The sequence below is a fragment of the Nipponia nippon genome, unplaced genomic scaffold, assembly GCF_047370975.1.
Source record: "Nipponia nippon isolate SJK-2023a ecotype South Korea unplaced genomic scaffold, ASM4737097v1 scaffold_14, whole genome shotgun sequence".
In the NCBI taxonomy this organism is placed as follows: domain Eukaryota; kingdom Metazoa; phylum Chordata; class Aves; order Pelecaniformes; family Threskiornithidae; genus Nipponia; species Nipponia nippon.
This window is the reverse complement of record NW_028262330.1, coordinates 5560995-5581640: the sequence shown is the minus strand read 5'-3', so window position 1 is coordinate 5581640 and position 20646 is coordinate 5560995. Positions and strand designations below refer to the sequence as shown.

The 20646-nt window shown below is 40.7% G+C and overlaps 1 protein-coding gene across 5 annotated transcripts in view; it reads right to left on the bottom strand.

Moving 5' to 3' along the window:
* Positions 1-20646, bottom strand: part of RPTOR (regulatory associated protein of MTOR complex 1) — a 160169-nt gene that overhangs the window by 121148 nt on the left and 18375 nt on the right. The window lies entirely within an intron of this gene.

Here is a 20646-nt window from a genome sequence, read left to right as displayed (position 1 = left end):
TCAGCGAACAAAAGCCTAAAGTCACTCACCTTTTATCCCTAAGATACCTTACTAAATCCAATGGGCATAACTTCCATAAAGATAAACCCATACTTCATTTTTTACAATTCATATTGGCACGTGATCCCTAAATTGCTTTCCCTAGTAACTTCATACTGCTGAGGTTTGATGCTTTTGGTGAGTCCAGGTTGAAGAACGTAGATATTCCAATGATTTCCCCAGCTGCTACAAAGAGACATTAACTATCTTAGATGCTATTAGTGTGTACAGCTATAAGGAGGGTAAAACTGCGCTCATCTGAGTGGAGGAAAGGCTTCATCTGCACAAGGTCAGAGGCTCACACTTAAAAGTTAACCAAGTCATGTCTGAGAATCTCTTAAGCAGGAGTTAAGCCCCTTAGACAGCATCTCGCAGATTAAGCTCTACAAGACTGTTTGGAGTGGGGTCACAGGGCACCAGCAAGAGACAACTTCAGAGAGAAGTGGCTAGGGGGTAAAATTATGCTGGCAAACTGTGGAATGGCTTGAAATTCACTGAGCAAGGACTAAGGAAGCTCTCCATGAAATCACAGCTCTGTTTTTGTTCCTATCTGCCCTCCTCTCATTCCCGTCTCTCCTCAAAGGGACCAAAATCACCCTTACCATCAGACACACTGTCAGGTAAAATTCCCCAAAACAGGAACGGGTCTGGTAAGACAGCTCTGCTCTTGAGAGACTCACTGGCACTGCTGCTCCATTTATCATCTGAACATGTGTTCCCAATTTATCAACAGAAGAAATTACTCCAACATTCAATATTTTATACTGAAACTGTCTTTTACACCTCCTTACAGAAGAAGCCAGATGCATGATCCTACCCAGAATCTATAATGAAGTATAGAAGCTTTACGTTGCTGAAGATTTTTTTTAAAAACAGCTATTGGGTGGCAAAGAATCCCACATGCAAAATAGCACACACAAAGCAAGAAAAACACAGTCTCAGAGTTACTGCTATGGGTAAAATAAATAAAATAGAACCAAAATATTTGTAGCATTTGAGTTTTTGAAGGTCACTACAGAACTGTCAGTCGATAGGCAAGATACGGACAGTACAAGGAACTGAGAGGTTTCCTGTTCTGCACCCTGCCATCTCACGGCTTAGTCCCGTATAAGCTCAGAAAGCCAGGCCGGGCTGGATTTCATGCGGTAATCTAGTCCCATCCCAGTTATCCTGATGCAGAATCAATTACATCCGCATCCTTCCTGACAATTGGTCATCTAACCCGTGTTAAAGCCTTCCTATGGCAGATGCCCAAAAGCCTTGCAAGGCAGCGAGTGCCGCGCTTCCCTTATCGACATTTTTTCCTAACGTAGCCTAATTCTTCCTTATAATGATTTATAATCTTTTCTGCTTTAGTCTTCAAAGCAACTCCACTGTTCAAGGTGAATCTCTGCGTAAATGGGACATCAGAGGATGTCGTGCAGCTGCTGCACTGTGACTTGGATCAGATTTGAATCCCAGTTTCCAAATGCAGAAAATACATTAAACCTGAGACTTTGCCATGCACACAGACAGCCTACTTAACATGATTTAATTAAAAGGAATCAAAGCAATCTAATTATTCCAAAAGAGTGTTTTTTTGGAACAATGCCCAGATTTGAAAAAGAAATATAAAAAGCCTTACAAAGAAATAAGTTACTAAAAAACAAGAGCAATGAAACCAGCAGTTTCAAGGGCCGAAGACGTGCAGGTTTCATACTACGTCTCTCGGCTGTGTGCATACCGGAGCCTCCAGCCCAGCACGCAAACCACTTTGCTACTGCTCAAGGGATCAAGGTCACTGCTCAAAGTCGTTGCTGTTGCTCCACGGGCCAGTTTAGCTAGTGTGGGCTGTGAGGACGGAGGGAGCAGAGCACCAGGGGAAAAAAAGGGGGAGAGGAGACTCCCTTCGGATTCTGAAATGACAGAAAAATTGTTGCAGAACTTCTGTACTCAGTTTTATCAAACTGACTGTAAAAGGTTAAGATTTTGGGATCAAACGCTTACTCAAAGGCATGGCAATGGTCCTGCGTGAAGCTGGCTCTGGAAGGAAGCAAATCCACACTGCTTCCTTCTGCTCCATTCCAATGAAGCAGCACAGTAACTTCAGAAACGGATTACTTCTACCGCAGACAAAAGAATTCAGTCAATAAGGGCAGCGTGCTCGGGGGATTGATACACCCCTCCAGTCTCTGCATTCCTGCGCTCCTGACTGCCACCCCTTCCTTACAGACGAGGATCTCGGCAAGTCCCCAGGACGGCAACTGTACAGACCACCCAACGCTCACCCCGACGGCCGCAGTCTCCGCCAGCAGCTCACTGGAGGGCCGTGCTGCGACACACGGCAGTGCAGGAGCAGGTCCGCCTAAGAGCACGTTCGCTACCATTTTCACAGTAAGAGAATTCAGACCAGTATCTTATATCCAAAGAATAAAAAAAAAAGCCTGCAGCCGGAGATGTTTCCCAGATGTTTGAAGACCTATTAATGATGAACACTAAAAATCCTGGATTTAGTTTTCCTTAAAGTGAAAAAGATAAAACTGAATTAATTCAGATTCCATCTTTTATGGGGCAACTGCCAGTTTGATGCAACATGTTCCTCCGAATGTCTGGAACAAACGCTGGCTTAGACATATAAAATAGGCATATATATGTCAAACAGTTTCACAGCCATATAATTGGATGACTATGTTGTGTCGCACAACAAAGCAACATTATTGACATTTTACTTTTTTTAAACTATTTAACACACTGGAAGCATACAAAACAATGAAAAGGAACATTGCCAGAATGATGGCATGAGTCTTCCCAAGCAAAACATAATTCAAAGACTGGTGTTACAGTTATTTTATTTAGCTTAACACATTTAAATATAAATTTTGAACAAGATAACCATCCAGAAAATTAAAAGGCCCCAAACCAAGAAGGGGTGCGTGTGCAGGAAAAGGAATTATGGTGAAAACTCTGGAGATTACTGGAGAAATGTAAACCTCTACCGCACCGACACACACGTGCTGCTGGCTTGATTTTCATCCTTGCACAAGAACTCTGTCAAGCTGCATCTCCATTACAAAAGCAATGAAGTGGAGAGATGAGGAATATCTCCTCTTTTTTACTATTTTAGAGGTATTCACCACAAAGACTACCTCGACATATGATTATTATTCCAGTTACTACAATTTAACAAAAATCAAAACATCTTCATCTATGTCCCATTGCTTTCTTTTCTATATTTTTATCAGATAATAATGATCAATTAAGGAGCAACAAGGCACATTTACAGTGGTTTTGCACGATGCTCAGCACTGAATGAGATATACATGAGTTAAACTACACAATGGAAACCTTTGTGCTTTCTTATCCTGTGACCTTCACGGTGTAGAATAAAATAGCTATGGTAGGAAAAACTGAAATAAGTCCTTTTTAATTGAGTGACCAGCATATTAAAGTCTGATTCTGAATTATGGCACAGGAAAAAGCAATTCTAATCTTTCGGCATTGCTCTAGGCTTTAGTTACTACGTCGGGGGTATAACTACTAGTTATCAGTATTAATATAAGATAATGAATTGGCTCCACAAAACCCTCAAAAAAAGCCAATGTGAGCCCAACTCTTGCAGAGCACTGGATTTTTAGTGATGGGGTGGGAACATTTTGTTACCACCAGCCTTTCTGAAGGCTTATTAAAAGACTTTAAATACAAAACTCTTCACAAGGACAGCATAAATATATAGCAGATACGCTGAAAGAAAAATTACCCGCAGTGGCACTGACAGAAATAGAGATAATAACTTCCATGTATATCTAAATCACGTCTTCCTCGTGACAGCAGCTGAGAAGGCAGGACCCGGCCAGCCAGGTTACAGCCAGCGCGGGATCCCCAACGCCACGACCTGCTGCCGTTGCTAATCGTCTCTCACGCAGCTTCGAAAAATAAGCTCTGAGAATGAAACGTGCGTTTGGTTTTGCATGGCAAGGAATTCTCTTTCAGATCTCCGCTCGCTGACGCTCCAACGCCCGGGAAAATCCTGGGTTAAGTGATTTCAAATAATTTTTTTAAATTATTAAGAACAAAACTTTAGGAAAAAGAGAAAACTAAAATAGCCATTACTTATAGTAGAGCAAAACTAAGACAGGGCATTTTAAGTATACAACACACAGATAAGCTGTTTTGTTCAAAACACTCCTCAAACACTAATCCTCACTTAATAAAGAAGCAGCAGGGGAACAGCAGCATTGACACTTGCACGTTAACAAATTAAAATACAATGGGAATAGCTTAGATAAATTAGAAGAGAATAGTGTTACCATAATTTTATTTGGTTATTTTTAAAGCATTCTATGAAATCATCTTGTAATGACATGCAGGAAACCAAAAAATGGGGTCAAAAAATTTCAGTAAGCTTCTCAAAAGGTTTAAATCATATTCTAGCGCAGTAGACAGAAAGCTCAACCATTTGTGCCATCGTTTTTGTCCTTATAAGGACCAGAACTTCAATTTCATTGTTCTTGACCGGATGCTCAAATTCACCCTTGTTTGCATTTCTCTAAAGGTCACATTAGATTTCTTCTCTGAATATTCAGAAATGCTTTGCAATCACCTCCAGTCCTTTTGTTAGGGAACTTTTTGATGTTGAGCAGAAAGCAGAAAAAAACCTAAAGCTCCAAAATGAGTTGGAGCATGCAGACAAGCTCACACATGGACCAAATTCGGGCAGTTACCCAAAGATCAGATAAACCACAAGGAATCTCTGGCAGAACTGCTTAAGTACGCGCAAGGGCTGTACGACCCATCACTATTATCTTGCACTGGGTAATAGCTTGCGTCAAGTAAGACAACTGTGATGAATACAGACCACAAAAATATATTTATAAATATTTATAAACTGTAAGTTAATTTCTGGGGAAATAGTACACCGTACATCTAGCAAACACTGGATTCAGTTTCCTAAACACCCTTCCGATTTCCTCCGTGTAGTTGGAAAAAAAAACCCAACACGTTTAAGTGCAGCCAAGCCTCAGCTAGAGATTCGCTCCGGTTTGCTGCAACCCAAGTTTGAGAAACGCAGAGTAAGAATCGTACACTGCAAGGCATTGCTATGCTTTGGGGGTTTTTTGGTTAAGGAGTGGGTTGTGTCTCTCTAAGCCTGAGAATTTTCTTCTCCTTAGGAAGGTTTTCATTAAATAACAGTTATTCTGTCACAAAACGTACACAACATTTAAGACTGACTGCCATTTTGATTTTTGGTACCAAAAACACTTTAGATGAATCAACACTCAGATCAATATTTCAACTACCAACAACAAAAAAAAAAATCTTCAATTAAATCTATAAGGTGGGTTCCAGAGGATTAAAAAAACCACAAGATACACATGGACTAGCATAAGAACCTGGAGGAAGCTAAAGCATGAGTAGTTGTTTGAACTGATCAGGAGTTAAACGTTTTGGAAAGCACATGCTTAAGGTTGAACTTGCTGGAAGCAGACAGCTCGCAGTTAGAGAGCTGACGCAGCCATCAGCAGCCGCAATCAGTTACAAGCAATGAGATCACCAGATTTTTCCACATCCCTATCGCATCTCCAGGAGTTACAGAACAAAAAGTGTAAACTAAATTAACTCAAGCATCAAATCACTGAACTTTAACCGTAGAGGGTAACCACAGTTTAAAACGGCCCGGGTATCAGGAAATGGGAAAGCAGTAAGCATGACATAATTTTTTTAAATTAATCCAGAGGAAATCCAGAGCAGTCTGACAGCTGTGCTGAGCACGTTGATAGGAATAAAACCAAACAGAAACATGAATAAACACCTCAGGGAAGAGTCCATTTAGCATTTATAATGAGAAGTCATACTTTTTTTTTAATCAAACTCTTCTAGAGTTTTTTAAAGAAATCAAAGAGCACGGAGATGACAGAAAGTATCTTTTTGATACAAACCCATTTCGATTCCCAGAAGACATTTAGCAAGATCTTAACACAAGATTTGGAGGAAAGTCCATATATAAAAACTTGCTTATAAAACAGATGGGTGGGGGGAGAATCATTAATTTTGTCCATGGGGGAAGTCGCTGGGAAGTTCCAAGGGGATCGGTTTTGTAGCCTGCACCATCCAACACATGAATAAATGCTCCTGCAAAGGGAGCGAGCAGAAATACAACAGTCTGTTGCTGACAGAGGTTTATTCAGAATCACTGCAGGCAGACCCTGCGACAGGGAGTGTTTCAGCAGCGGTATGGAAGAGGATATCCAACACAGATGCATTTGAATGCTGTGCAAGAAGAACCACCCTTACAGTTTTACACAGAGAACAATTAGCCTCGAACTACGCATGAGCACTCAGACACCAGATCTTGGGAGCGTAAGGAGCTGTTCTGCATAAGTGTCAGCCCACTAGCCGTCAGAAAAGCAAGTAAAAGAGCTAGCAATCAGCGGGAAAGCAAGAAAGAAGCCCTAAAACCATGACGCCACTGTAGAGATCCAGCAAACACCCATATCGTGAAGACTGTGGTGGCCTGGGTTGGTGGTTATTTTTTTTTTAGGTGTGCAATGGTTTTCACATGAGGAATGATTAAATGGCCTAGGATTCATCTGCCAAGAGAAAAAGATACAGAAGCTGTATGTAACAGTGGCCTGTAAAATGAGAACCAATAATGTTCTATTCACTTTCTCTTGGCTAGCAATTATTTCTTCTAACACTGGAACTAGGTGAAATAAAATTAAAATATCCATTTACATGTTTAGAAGAAAAGAATAGAGACACACGGCTTAACTAAACATTGTAGAGACAAACATGTCCTTGCCACAGGACACCACCGGTCAATCACTTCTCTGAACCACTTTAAACTTCTTGGCATTTATAAACTCCTGGAAGAACAGTATATGCAGGACAGTAAAATACCAAGGCTCCAGCTCCAGCTCAAAAAGCCATTAAGCATATGAGATACATGCTCAGGCTCTGCATGAAACGTTTTTACCCATCTGCAGCTGGCCAGGGTACCAGGCAGGCTCCCGGATCAGAACCAACACAGCTCCACTGCTCCCATTCTCCAGTATAGCCCAGTTGGTCCAGTTCAGTTACCTACCCAGAGGGCTTTTAATCGCTACTTCGTTTTCCATCCCAAAGCATTCTGTGATTCTATGATTATTCATCTTTGCTCACTCACTATAGTCTTGGCAGGGACAGCGCTAGAACTAATCTAAGGGATAAACCTCTCCTCGGAGGCCGAGCTTCCGCAAAGACCTCTGAGGGCCTCCATCTCAAGCAGTTCTCTCTAGCCTCTTCTTCCACAAATTCTTCCAAAACACCCTAACAGATTATGTTCCTAATAACTTCCACTCCTAGTTGCTTTATAGCCACTGATTTCAAGTAACTTTGTTACTATGGTCTTCTCACGATGCTGTTATTCCCCCACTTTTTTTCTTTTTCTATATATGACACTAAGTTGGCCTACTTCCAAGTCTTCTGATGTTGAAGCTGTTTTAGTGAAAAACTACATACTGCATTCATAACAAAAATACTTTGTTCTTTGGTTCATTCAAAGCCGTTATTAACATCTCAATCCTGCGATTTACCATGATTTCATTTTAATACTTACTAAAACGCATCTTTTTTCCTGTGTCAAAGAAAGATTTAGGATCCTGAATTTACACTGGCTTTAGAAACACATCAAAGAACAGACAAATTTAGAACTGAACAAGAACACTTATTTTCGCACAATTTCACAATAAATGAACAATCTACACTGAAAAGAATTCTTTCATGAGCAGTAGAACCAAGCCACATTTTCCCCAACTTTGATGCTCATTTTTGGATTTTCTATCACCCACTCGGATGCAATCCCTTTCTGAAGGTCTCAGCGTTAATGGTGCTTTCTCTTCCCTCCCCATACGTCGCTGTTAATGACCAGTGAGAGCTGGGCTCAGACTGCAGCCTGTTCCTTAGCTGACCAGGAGAGTAGCACCACTCAGTGTGTCCCCTACCTCCATCCAGCTATCTTCACAAAACTTTTAGGATGAATTTAAATTCTGAATTCTCAGCCCTTTTAGAAATGGCATGTGACATGTCAAGGTTGCCGGGATGTACGGTGGGTGCAAGATGCAACCACACATTGGATGGTTTCAAAAGCCTGGCTTCTTGAGGAAATCAGTCAAAAATATATTCAATCTTTGGAATTCATGCAGCAACACGTTCTGCACTGCTCCATTACAAGTGTTTGTTTAAAATAACCCTTACTACAGCAATAAAAAGTATGTCTTGTAATAAATCTGGATCCTCTTCTCTAAAGGGTGTCTGACATTTTACCCAAAAGCAATGTACTCTAACTTGTGCGGCTGTTTTCCACAGCCACCCCAAACAAAGAAAACAGCAGCAAATTCTTAGCAAGACAGAAATCCTTTACAGGCAGCACACGACCTTGTAGTCGCTCCCAGTTTGCTGTAGTGCCTGGAAAGGATAGCGGTATGACAAGTTTGTCCCAAAGTACCTGGCAAACTCTGTCTAGCACAGAGCTTGGCAGGAAGCCTGTAGCCTCGCAGAGGGTTTTCTGAATTTCACAACATTTGCACTGATGCAACTTTGCTGTTCATTTCCTTGCGCTTGCAAACACGAGCGCCAGCTCAGGATTTTGCTGCCCCAGGTCATCCGACTGCAAAAACGCGGGCAGCAGAGAAGTAAACAGCTGCAAGAGCGTGTTATGTGATAACTTCAGAGATCAATTCAGCAATGTAATAAGTGATTTCAATTTACACCTACTACCAATCAATCATAAATTCAATTGCCTGTAAGCCCAAGCTGATATGACCACAATAACTCTTGGGTTAGAGACATGCATGCAAATACAAATTATTCTGAACCATACCCACAGATTCCAGGCTTTTTTTTTTTTTTTTTTTTTAAATCTTTTACCTTGATTTGAAATTACCCTGATGTAAATTCATAAGGATTAATCAAAGGTGATAAAAAATTGCATATTTAAGTACACGGGAGTATGCTGGAAATCCCAAATTGATGTTACAAGCAACAGCTTAACCTGGTTAATGCAGGCCATGAAAAAATGTTTCTGATAAAATTATTAGTTAGTGCAAACTTGAAAAATATTAATTACAGTGAAGACATACTATAATTTGCAGATACTTAAGTTTCAATATTAAACTAAGCCACACGGAAGACTCTTGCAAGTCTTAGGCAAGTCCTCTGCAGATATTTGGTTGCATTTTAAAAATCCATCTCAATCTCCTACATGCTAATATATTCATAAGCAGCCCAAGACTTAAACAGCTTAATTTGCTAGATGTCTCGGACAAAATGCATGACTAGAGCTAAGCTATAAGGGTGGAACATTTATTCACTTGACTGTAGTCAGCGGTGTAGTGACTTTACCTTTCCTCTGCAGAGTCTTTGACCTTGCTTTTAAGTCCAATGTGAAATGAATTCTAAAGTACCTAATCCTCATTGTGTGGATTCAGTATTCAGTACTACTTCCAAAAAAATACCTTCGAGCAGTCTGTTCATGAGAACTGATGTTGACAGGGAAGACAAAAATCAAGACTACTAACCTTGAATATCTGCTACAATAGATTCAGGAGACAGGTGTGTTTCTCAGCAATTACAAGCTGCTACACACTACAACTTTCCTCCAAGATTTATAGAAATTAGACCCACCAGCCTACCCTGAATGGTAAGAATCCTTCCCTATCTAATTCAAATAGAATAAACATTCCGAGATGGCCGTGTAAATAAGTCTTTATTTTTAAACAAAGGGAATTGTAAAAGAACTTAAATCTGCTTCTTACATGCCAGATCTCTATCCTCAGATTCATGACGGTTTGGTGGCTTTGATGGGTCACATCACAAAATGCTCTAACAGGATTTTAAGTACACACCAGGACACATCTTTAAAACCTACTTAGTCATATAACGTAACTCCTAAGCAACAGTGTCATTTTAGTACTATTCCTTCTTATAACCTCTATTTGAAGAGCTCTTTAAAGGTTCGGGCTCTGCATCTTCTTGTTTCTTAAATATAAACTTAGATATTACTTGGAGCCCCGTTTAGGCTGCAGGACCACGATCTGGTGCGTAAGTGAACTCTCAAACTGGTTGTCCTTATACTCTGGTCAGAGCGCATCGTCCTCAACAGAAGATACTACTATCCTGTATTCATGCTAGGACAAGAAGTTAATCTTCTCAATACTAAATAATTATTTAGTAATTTCAAGTTTTCCTCTATTGCAAAGTAATTGTTTAATGAAGCAATATTCAGGTAAACAAACAGCTTAATGAGTCAGGAGAAAGCAAAACAATCATTCAGAGGTTTATGCTTTGTTAAGATCCGTATAAAAGGAGTTAAAACCAAAGTATTTCAGGCTTTTCCCCTTCTGCCTTAGAGATGAGCAGGAATATAAATAAAAATGTAAATACTTTTCTTTGTTAATGCTCTAAGTTTTGCACAAAACTCTGAAGTCTATTCAGAAAGAGGCTTCAGTTGTCTAATACAATCTCAGTTGCGTGTCCAAGTTTGCAATGACTGACTCCTCATCCGGTGGCTAGCTACTGGTGTTACTGGGTGAAGAGCACCAGGGTGGACACGAGCGGATCTGCAGAAGGCTCCTCCCTGCCTCTCATCGCCAGTGATTCACTACTCTCCATGGAACACAAAGACAAGGTATTTTTAAATAGGTCACACAGAGGCTGGGTGGTAATTACAGAAAAACGTTAATCAGATTTGAGCAGGCAGAGCTGCTTATCTCTTTCAAGAAGCCTTTCTAATATCAGGTCTTTCTTCACATCTTAGGACAAACCAACATTAAGAGTACAATGGTCATACGAAAATACCCTAGAACACAAAAATCTTGCGTCTCTGCCAACTCTGGCCTCATTTGGATGACAAAATACAAAACAAAACAGAGGGGAAGTATAAAACATGAATGGATCTTATTGTCGGACGACTATGGAAAGCAAAGCAAGAGAACGCATGGTCGCTGAACGATTGCATTCAAATAGAGGACTCCGGAAATTAACAGGAGTTCAGATGCTGGGTGAGAAAGCAGAGGAAAAGCGTTTCAGAGGCAGCCTCAGAAGTTCCACCTTGACAAGGGGGGCCCATTGCTTCTGCAAATGACGCAGGGTGTAAGGGAGGGGAAGGCAGTGCGTAAAATAAGAATCTGGTTCTTGGTGGCCTTACGCCCTTAGCAGCTTCCTTGCCAAGCAGGCCTTACAGTGCACCTGGGAGATTTCACCAGGTCTCTCTTTGCAGTTTCAAGGCGAGCTGTTTAAAATGTGCAGAAATAGCGGTGGGGCGCTCCGGAGCCTCTGTCCTGCAGCGATGCAGGTCTGCTTCCCCGAGAGCCCACAACTGAGGCAGGCATCATCGCCCAGCTTGAGCGGTTTAGTGATTTTGAAGACTGACACTTTTCAGAGAGATACGCTAACCTAAACAGTCACATTACTGCATCGCTTTTCTAATAACATGGGAAGAAATTTTGTTTGCTTACAAGTTAAATGTCCTTTTCATTGTGGTTCAAACTTATCTTTCTAGACTTCGGCAATAGCTTCCCCTTTGCCCCATCTCCTTCATTCAAGGTCACTCCTGCCTGCAGCGTTCGAGGCTTTCAGCAAGACAGCAAGACCCAGAGGATTTTCCCACTAAACTGATTTTGCAAGTTTGTTGACTTAGTTCCAGAATGCCAGATCACTGCCGATCTGCAATGCATGAACAGTTCAGTTCACAAAACAGCTTAATGCCACTTCTTGCCTTTACAGCTTCTGAACACGCTTCTTCACATCAGTTCCTGCCTGTAACTACTTTTTCCTTTTTGTGCCTCATTTTGCCATGAGAATCTCAGAGAAATCAGTATTAAGTACATTACTGCTGCAATTTTGCAGTTTCCACTTTATTTTTAGTAGTGTGTTAAAGATTTATCAGATTTTTTTTTTTTCCTCACTATCAAAAGAATTAAAACATGCATTCTACCTAGCCTGAGCCCCAGAAATGCAGTAGGGAGCTTTCCACTTGTACAGCTTACTTCCAAATCCTTTAGTTATCATTGCCATAGGAGATTTTTTTTTTTATGTACAGGTGGTACAGCTACTCCCATGAGAAGGCAGTCACATCAGCAGTGCCTTCAGATACACCGCTACAATTCAGGCTACAAAACTCCAGGGAATCTATGCAGTGGTTTAAGACGCTAAAATCTCCACAGTCGTTCATCATGACTTCCTCCCGATGCTCAGTGCCCCGAATGCAAAAGAAAATAGGTGGCCCAGTTCAGATTTTTCAGCGCAAAAGAGAGTAGCTTCAACGCAATGCATCCTTGTTGATGGTTTAAACTGAGACCCTGCTCTTGTGTTCTCCCCTGCCAAGCTACGCTGCGGATGAGCGGATGGCTGGGTTGCAGACCACTCTTGGAGAACTACCAAAAGGAAAACAAGTCGGACACCGCTTAATTTGCCCTAATTTTCTCCGTATTCACAAGACAAAAAAGTGGCTTTCATCATTTACCATCCTTACAATTTGTGCTTTTCTGGCTAAACTACCAGTTTGTCTAGAAGTACATTTTGCGAAAACAGCACGTGGCTAGCAGTCAAACTCAGAATGGCACCACAAAAATTTTTCAGATAGAATGAGAACGTGAATAACTGGTTTTAGCAGTTATACTTGTTGACCCCTCTTCTACGACAGACTTTTTTTTTTCTGGAAAAAAAGTGCTGGTTTATGCTGAAGACAGTTGATCTTTAACAAGACAGCAAAGGATTGATACAGCAAAATTTTGCAGAGCCTGAAATCACTGCCAAATTCAAGAGGCTGTTGGGAAATAAAAAACAACAAACATAGTCCTCTTAGGAAAACCTGGTTTTGTTAAACAAGGTCACAACGTCTTTTTTTTTCCTTCTTCATTTTTTGTTACATGTTCCTACATCTGCAGATTAGGGAGACCAAGTACAAGTTTTTCCATTTTACATTTTCCCCTTTGGAATTCTACAGTATTTCTTTTGCAGGAGCAATTAGTATTTGCTGTTGTTTTAAAAGAAAAACCCTACAGAAATAAAGGAAAAGTATGACTCACAGAGAGACCAATAATTAGGTCATGTGTTCAATTAGTTTTCATGCTTAACTAGTTACTCTTTAGGAAATGCTCAACCTTTGATGTGCAGCAGGCAATTTACCAATTAATTAGGCAGAAGGAAGCAATGCAAGAAATGAAACCTCAGAAACCGTATCAAAGCCCAGAGATATCTAATGAGGGAAACAACAGCATCAACAACAGAAAACATGCACAAAAAGGTAGAGGTTTTAAATTATCTGTTTCAAGTATTTTGGCTGTACTTCCTTTGAAATTAAGAGAAAACTGCTGGGAAGCAGACTAGAAGAGAGAAAGAAGCAGCCTCGTTTGATCAGAAAAGCATCACTGTTTCCTTGAAGGCTTGCCACAAAAAGTATAATCTATCCGTATTGTACGAGATGTCTCCTCAGAGACCATCACTCACTGGTGGATGCAAGCTGCAAGAGGCATCACGCACCATATGATACTGGATTAGGAAAAAAAATTGGAAAAACCTTTATTTAAAAACCTGCGTAGTTAAACACAATGGGACATACCTACTGCTGAGAGTCTCAACCTGGCATCAAGAACTTGGGGGAAAAGATAATATATAGCCATTGTTTAACTAACTAACTAACATTTCTATTAATGCCATACATAAAAGGAACAGGCATGCCTATTTGGGATTAGTACCAAGTTTCTCAGTTCCCTGGGGCCCACTTCCATAAAAGATTTCTGCAGTCACTTCTCCTTGATTATGTCACCTCTTTGAACGGAGTGAAAAAATGGGTACAACCATGTAAATTAAATGGACTGGAAAGACCTAAAACATGCCGAGATCTGCCAGACTAATGAGTTCAGATATGTTACTGCCTGCCTCTTAATAAGTGACACTAATGTAAGTAATGGAGCATCAAGAAGAGAACTGCATGAGGAACAGAAGCAAAATTGCCGTGTGACAGTGTCCACGCCATCATTAACACGCCATCCTCAGTGACTAGGGATGCTATGGACGCAGGCATTCTCAAATACCAGTATTTGCTTTCAAGCCACCTTTCCCAACGACTTTCTGAAAGTTTATTTAATCTTGCCTTCTAGATCTCTCTAGTCCTTCCCCTATTTTCATCCCCGTTCATAGCTCATAGTTCTCCTTCACCCCCATGATGTCCATTCAGGTGGAGCTATAATGAAATACTCACAGCTAATTCCATTAGACAATCAAAATAGTGAAGACAACCACCTTAGCCAAAAAGGAGGAAGGAGAGAGAAGAAAAAGGGAGACAACAATGTAGCACTTGAATTAGAAAATTCAAGGCTGTAATTGACTTTCTTTTCTTTAGGCAAGTGAGTGTAAGGGGAAAAAAAAATTCTTTGGGATGCAGTGTTTAAAGCTTTTTGGCTTTGCTGGTGTTGGTTACCACAAGGGGAGGTACAGAAGCCCCAGAGCTACTGGCCTGAAAGGCCAGGAGGGCAAGGGGGGAAGTAGATGTTGCACAGATGACAAATTACAGACCTTGCTGTGGTTAAATCTTACAGGGGGGCACAAACCTCTCACACTCCATTAAGTTACCTACCAGAGGACGTAAAAAAATCCCAATTCCATAGAAGAATTGACCTTCAACTTGAAGTAAAGGTCTCTGTACAAAAGCAAGATCCCACTGAAACAGTGTTGTAGGGGCTCAGAACAGCTCAGAGCGCTTTGCACCTCTGCACCTTCACTGGCTCATTTCCAAACCTCTCGAAGACGAGGGCCCAACGCCCGCTCCCTTCAGCGGCGAGATGGCTCGTTTAAAGACACAGACACTTGAACGTTGTGCCACTGCAACTGGCTTCAATGGACAACAAATCTTCAAATTGCTACAAGGCTCTCCGGAGCTCTTTCCCCCCTCCCCTGAAACCTCCGTACACATCAAAATAAGACGTCAAACCAAAGTCTACCTTAAATATAGCGGAGAATACAACTTTCCTTTTCTTCTAACCCATCCACGGTCCTCAACTTTTGTGTACCATAACTAAAGCTTTATTTGCTGTAACAGTCCAGCTTAAAAGGATAACAATTCCACCTCAGCCCTCGGCTTTGCTTGGCAGCAAGGCTGTCGAGGTTCTTTGACAGATCTCATGAACGTGCCAATTACATATTGCTTCAGCTCAAAGAATGCAGTTTGTAATTACTCTCCAGATAGCCTCTCCTCCAGCTCTACCATTGCTCCTCCTCTTTGCACCTTCCAAACCTCATTTCTTTCAGTCATCTCCCATGGAAACCAAATTTACTTAAAACCCTATACTCCGGTCTGTTCCAAACCTATTTCCCTCAGTATCTTCTCTTCTACCTGGCGATTGCACTTTCAAAACTCCCCTATAACCCCTTGCTTCTTATTTCTATATTGTATCACACTGTAACATCTACCAGCACGTTTAGAGTCGGGCTTCTGTTACGCTAAGACCCTACCACATTGACTGCTGTAGTTTTACTGTCTCTTTGTACTCTCCCGTTTGTTCTTATTTCAGCCTGCGAGCTGTGCAGCAGAGGTTTCCATTTCATCTGTACAGCACCCGGCCCAACCAAAGCCCTCTCCATGGCCAGGGCTCCTGTGCGCTGCAAGAGTACAATTTAAAAGAAAAAAAAGAAGCCTTACCAAACCACACCCAAGGGAGAGACAAACATCTGTTTTTCAGTGGTCTCACAGCTAGCTGTGCAAAGACCACATGGCAAAAACTCTCAGCAAAAGGAAGATCTTTAAAAACTTTAAACATTAATTTTCACGGAGACAAGGTCCCGCTCCTCCAGCGTTAAGAATGCACTTCATGAGCAATGAAGGAATGTAAGTGTCTCTGGGACAGCTTTCTTAACCTCACCTCTACCCAGAAAGAGTTACGAACAGCAGTTTTGGACCTTCCAGTGGCAGGACTGGGAAAGTTTCTGTCAGAGAATAAAGAACAGTATTGCAAAAAGCACCTGGTATAGGAGTGCCATTGGGATTCATTTGGACTAGTAGAAACCACAACAGAAGCGACAAAATTATTGAGCAAGATGAGAGAAAGGAAGAAAAAGTCCTGTGAATTTTCTGGTCAGTTTAGAGTTAAAGAAAGAAACTGGTCAAAAGCCATAGCCAACAAAAAAAAAAAAAACAATTCTACAATTTCATGCAAATTTAATAAGCATATGCTCCAGACTACTTCATGCCAGATCTTGAATTATGTAAACCGTGCATCATTCAACCTATGGTTCTGCCTTTGGCTACATAGCCCCGTTCTCAAAGGCATATGCACAGGAATGGAAACGAAGGAAATTTTATTGTCTAGGGAAGGCTGGAAGCCAAGTAATGAGATGTCCATTACGAGAAAGGGGGAGAGAAAAAAAAAAAAAAAAGTCTGGCACCCTTCTAAGAACGAAGCCAGCTATCACAGATCAACCTCATCTCGTAGCATTCTGTACAATACTGCACACAGTGATCATTTCATAACTGGTGCTTTTTAGGTACTGTAGCCCAGTTCAGAGAACTCCAGCCAAGAGGATGCAGAAAACCATGCTCTCTCAAACCGGTCCGCAAGAAAAGGAACAGCGTTCTGTGCAGAGGAGCAGTGGAAAGCCAAGTAGCACCTTCTTCCTCTCCACTAATCCCTCTGCTCCAGCTCTGCAGAATGTTACAGAACCCAAGTCCCAGGCTCTGCTGCTAAATGGATGTAAACTGAGACTTAAGGAACAGTAACTTCTGCTCAGAAAAATCCTCACCAGCTACTGCATCTCCATAAACCATCTCACTGCAGCAACACTCAGAATTTGCAGTCTATTATTCCTATTTTCAAACAAAGTCTGTTGACTTTTCAACTAAGGAACGTTCCTGCCATTTTTGAATGGCATAACATGCAATGGTGCCAAGAAAACTAAATTTGCATCCAAACAACAGGGAAAAGATTTGCTACTTACTGCCGGCGCAAGCCAACGAGTGCTCTTGCTGGTCAGTTACTACAACATTGCACCTAACGCAGGCAGCATTTGGCAGAGGGTAATAAATAAAGATCAGAAGCAGAGAAATACCATTTCAATGTGATTGATTTCTTATCTAAATATTTTAAATACAGAGCATGCGAAGAATCTCCAATAGTATTTTATTTGGGGCAATTAAAGTGATATAACGTGCTGTCTCAGCTAAAGGCTCTCCTTTTTCATGGTGTTCTCCTGACACTGCCTGACAAACTCTTTAATCCAGGTCCTGTAAGCGGTGAGCCCCAGTTTTGCTCAGCTCCACCAGCCATTCCCTAATCCATCAGGCTGCAGATTCCCCCAAATTCCAGAAGAGCAGTCACAGGGAAGGCTCCCCCCCCTCCAGTCAGCCTGGGCATCATGGGATCCTGTGCTCTTTACTTTCACTACCTTTTTCTCCTTTCATTCTCAGCTGCTTAAGCAACGCCTTTTATCCCTTGTAATTGAGCCTGCTTTCCAGATTACCCTCAGGTTTAACCCCTTCCATGCCCAGTGAAACTCAAAACCCATGACCCATGGCAATATTAGAGAAGAGCTGTCTTTTTTTTTTTCTTTCCACTTTTTCACTAGCACCTAAATTATCTTTGCACTGAATTGCAAGAACTCTTACTTGTTCAGAAAATCCTTTATAAAGACAAATAAAGCCTACAGCTTTGTCATCTGCTACACTCTTCCCCCAGTAAAATTTTCATTTGAGAACTGCAGTGAAATGACTGAATATTGTTTAACTGCAGTATTTTGCAGATGAAACAATGGCTGAAGTGTTTTTTACTCCCGCAACACACAAATTTATGTAGCTACACAACAATAAAGCAAAGTCTTAAATTTAATCAGAAGAAATATCTCAAGCGATGGCAAACTGATAAATTATTTAGAAAGGGGCTCAATAAGACCTGGAAGGAAATATGCATCAGCTGTGCAGCCTGGGAGCTTGCAGGAACAAAGAATTTTCATGCTTTTACCCTTTTAAGGTTTTTTTCACCTAAGCTGTTTGTATTTAACAAAAACGGGCGTGTACTTGAACAACATCCTACAAATTATAAGCAGACAAGGACTACACTAGTAGCGATGCCACGGGACTTCTCACGCAGCGGTTATTACTGACGTGACCCATTTACCAGTAGTTAGCTCCATTTGTGCATTCACAGTAAGATGCTGAGGACAGGCATTTCCCAGTGTAAGGACTAACACTGACGGCCCGGTAATATTGCCTATTTCAGAAGATTTTAATGATTTGGTCTTTTTTTCAGACTGCCTAGTTTCCCCCAAATTGTCTTCCTTCCATCAATTCTTCAACCATTCCAAAACATTGAGAAACAGACAAAACTAGATGTATTAGTATTTATATGAAGGGTCTAGGAAATTCAATAATGTTCCTATTGTTTTATTGCAGATGGCACATCAACTTCTCTTTATTACTGCAGAAAACTCAAGAGCCCTGTAGAGTGCAATAAAACGGTACGTGTTTAGCTTTGCAATGTTTCAAAGGGCTGTGATTTACTGTTAAGAACCAGGCACCTTGCACACAAACATCTGAGCTCAGTAATTGCCTCATGTTTTGTGCAAACTCTACAAGGCAGCGTGAGGTCAGCCCACACAGGGTTCCTGCTGCTGCTAGATGCCTGTCCCTCATTCCTCAGTAATGTGGACTCCGTTGTTAAAGAGCAGAGAAAAAGGGTTGTTTTCACCTTTACATCAAGATGTTTTACTCTCCTGTTTGATTTCAGACACTATTTGAATTTTCTGCCAAATTCTTGGGCTGCTAGAGAGAGATTTAAAAAAAATTTGTCAATGTACCAAGAGGAAAAATGCAAAAGTACATTCTCTTGTCTTAAATATATACCATGTATGCTTCGAGACAAGTCCTTCTTATATAAATATACTTACAAAAAAGCATACCCACAATTATCCACAGATTTTGTAATGTAAACATTTCACCACTAAAACCAGTAAGTCTCCTCAAGTAATACAGTCAGCTTTTACTGAATGATAAACTCAGTTCTAGTCAGTCAACCCTGAATAAGGGAGCAGGGAGGTATCGCACAAAGGCAAGAGGTAAAGAACCGGCACGAACTGTATTTACATTCGAATTGCTCTGAATATAATATTACTTCCATCAAGTTTGAATTAGAAAGTAGAGAAGGGACTTGGAATGCATACAACAAACTACTTCACCGGCAGCCTTTAACAACACACATGCCAACAACCCTTTTTTTGGCGGAAAATATTCTCAGCAGTGTCTGGCAAAATAAAAGTTTATATTTACTACTGCAAAGATAATCTCACAGCCACTCGTCCTTTTTCTGAAGGTATTAGTCCTTCATGAAGGAATGGAAGACTTGGGGGGAAAAAGAACAAAACCCCCAAGTTCTCTGGCTCCCTGTAGGAACAGGGACGTTCAGAGCTTCTAGGTTCCAGACCCGAACAAAGCAGCAGCAGCGGCAATCTATCTTTATTGATTTTATAAATTATAAAGAAACAAGTAAATGAATGTAACCCATCACAGTTTCAATAGAAGGACTGATGGCAAATACCTAAGGGCACTGCTAACACAAAGGCCTTCTCAACCAGTTGTCCTATACAGCGGACAAGAAAGTACCAGTAACTTTTCCAATTGCAGACCATACTCTTTATATACCAACAGACATGACAGAGACACTCAGTAGATTATTTATACATTAAATAAGGTACCGAGCAATGTTAGAAACAGAAAATATAGTCCTGGTGCTGACAAAAACACACATTATTATTACTTCAGTCTAAAAGGAGGAGAAGAAACAATGTCTCCTTAAAAAATGCAGACCGAGTTAGTATGCATGCCACATCATAAGGGGGGGGGGGGGGGGGAAAAGCAAATCTACAGGTAGGTTCATTCAGTGAAGTTACTATTTCTGTTTGGGTTACACATTACATGCTTTATAATGATAAATTTATGATTTAGTAGTCAATAGTCCAGGTACTTCGAAGAGGAATATTTTGACCCAACCTGCCTAGAGCATACAGATAAGGACGTGAACGTACTGGGGAACATGAACAGTGAAGATGATTCTGGTTTGGGTTTTGTATCTATTTGGAAAACACTGCAGACTTCCAATTTCATTCTTCAGATCTTTCTGGAGTTTATTTACTGAGACACGTGAAACTATGGACAAACATTGAAATACTCAGAAGCAAAACACTTCCCCAATGTGTAAGAGTGAGATGTTACAAAACAGGAAATAAATAGCCAGTTGCTTGCATGTTTCTTTAACTCCTGCTTTGTGTTACTACTATCCAAAACATTCATTTTCAAAAATGTATACACACATTATACTTAAGTTAGAATTAGAAGTTACCAAAGCTCTGAAATTATGTTTTTCAACAAAACCAAAAGCCTTCCTCAGCTACTAACTGTACAACATTCATCTGTTCCAAAGGATAAAAACAGTACTGATGAGTGCTGCGACACGTAGTTTTGAATGAGCTGAGGCCAAACACATTTTTACAACAGAACAAACTATAAACTCAGAATGAAAAACTTCAGAACATCTCAAAAATACAATAAAGTCAGAGGACTATAAATAAAAACAACAACAACAAAAAAAAAACACGGTAGGACTTAGT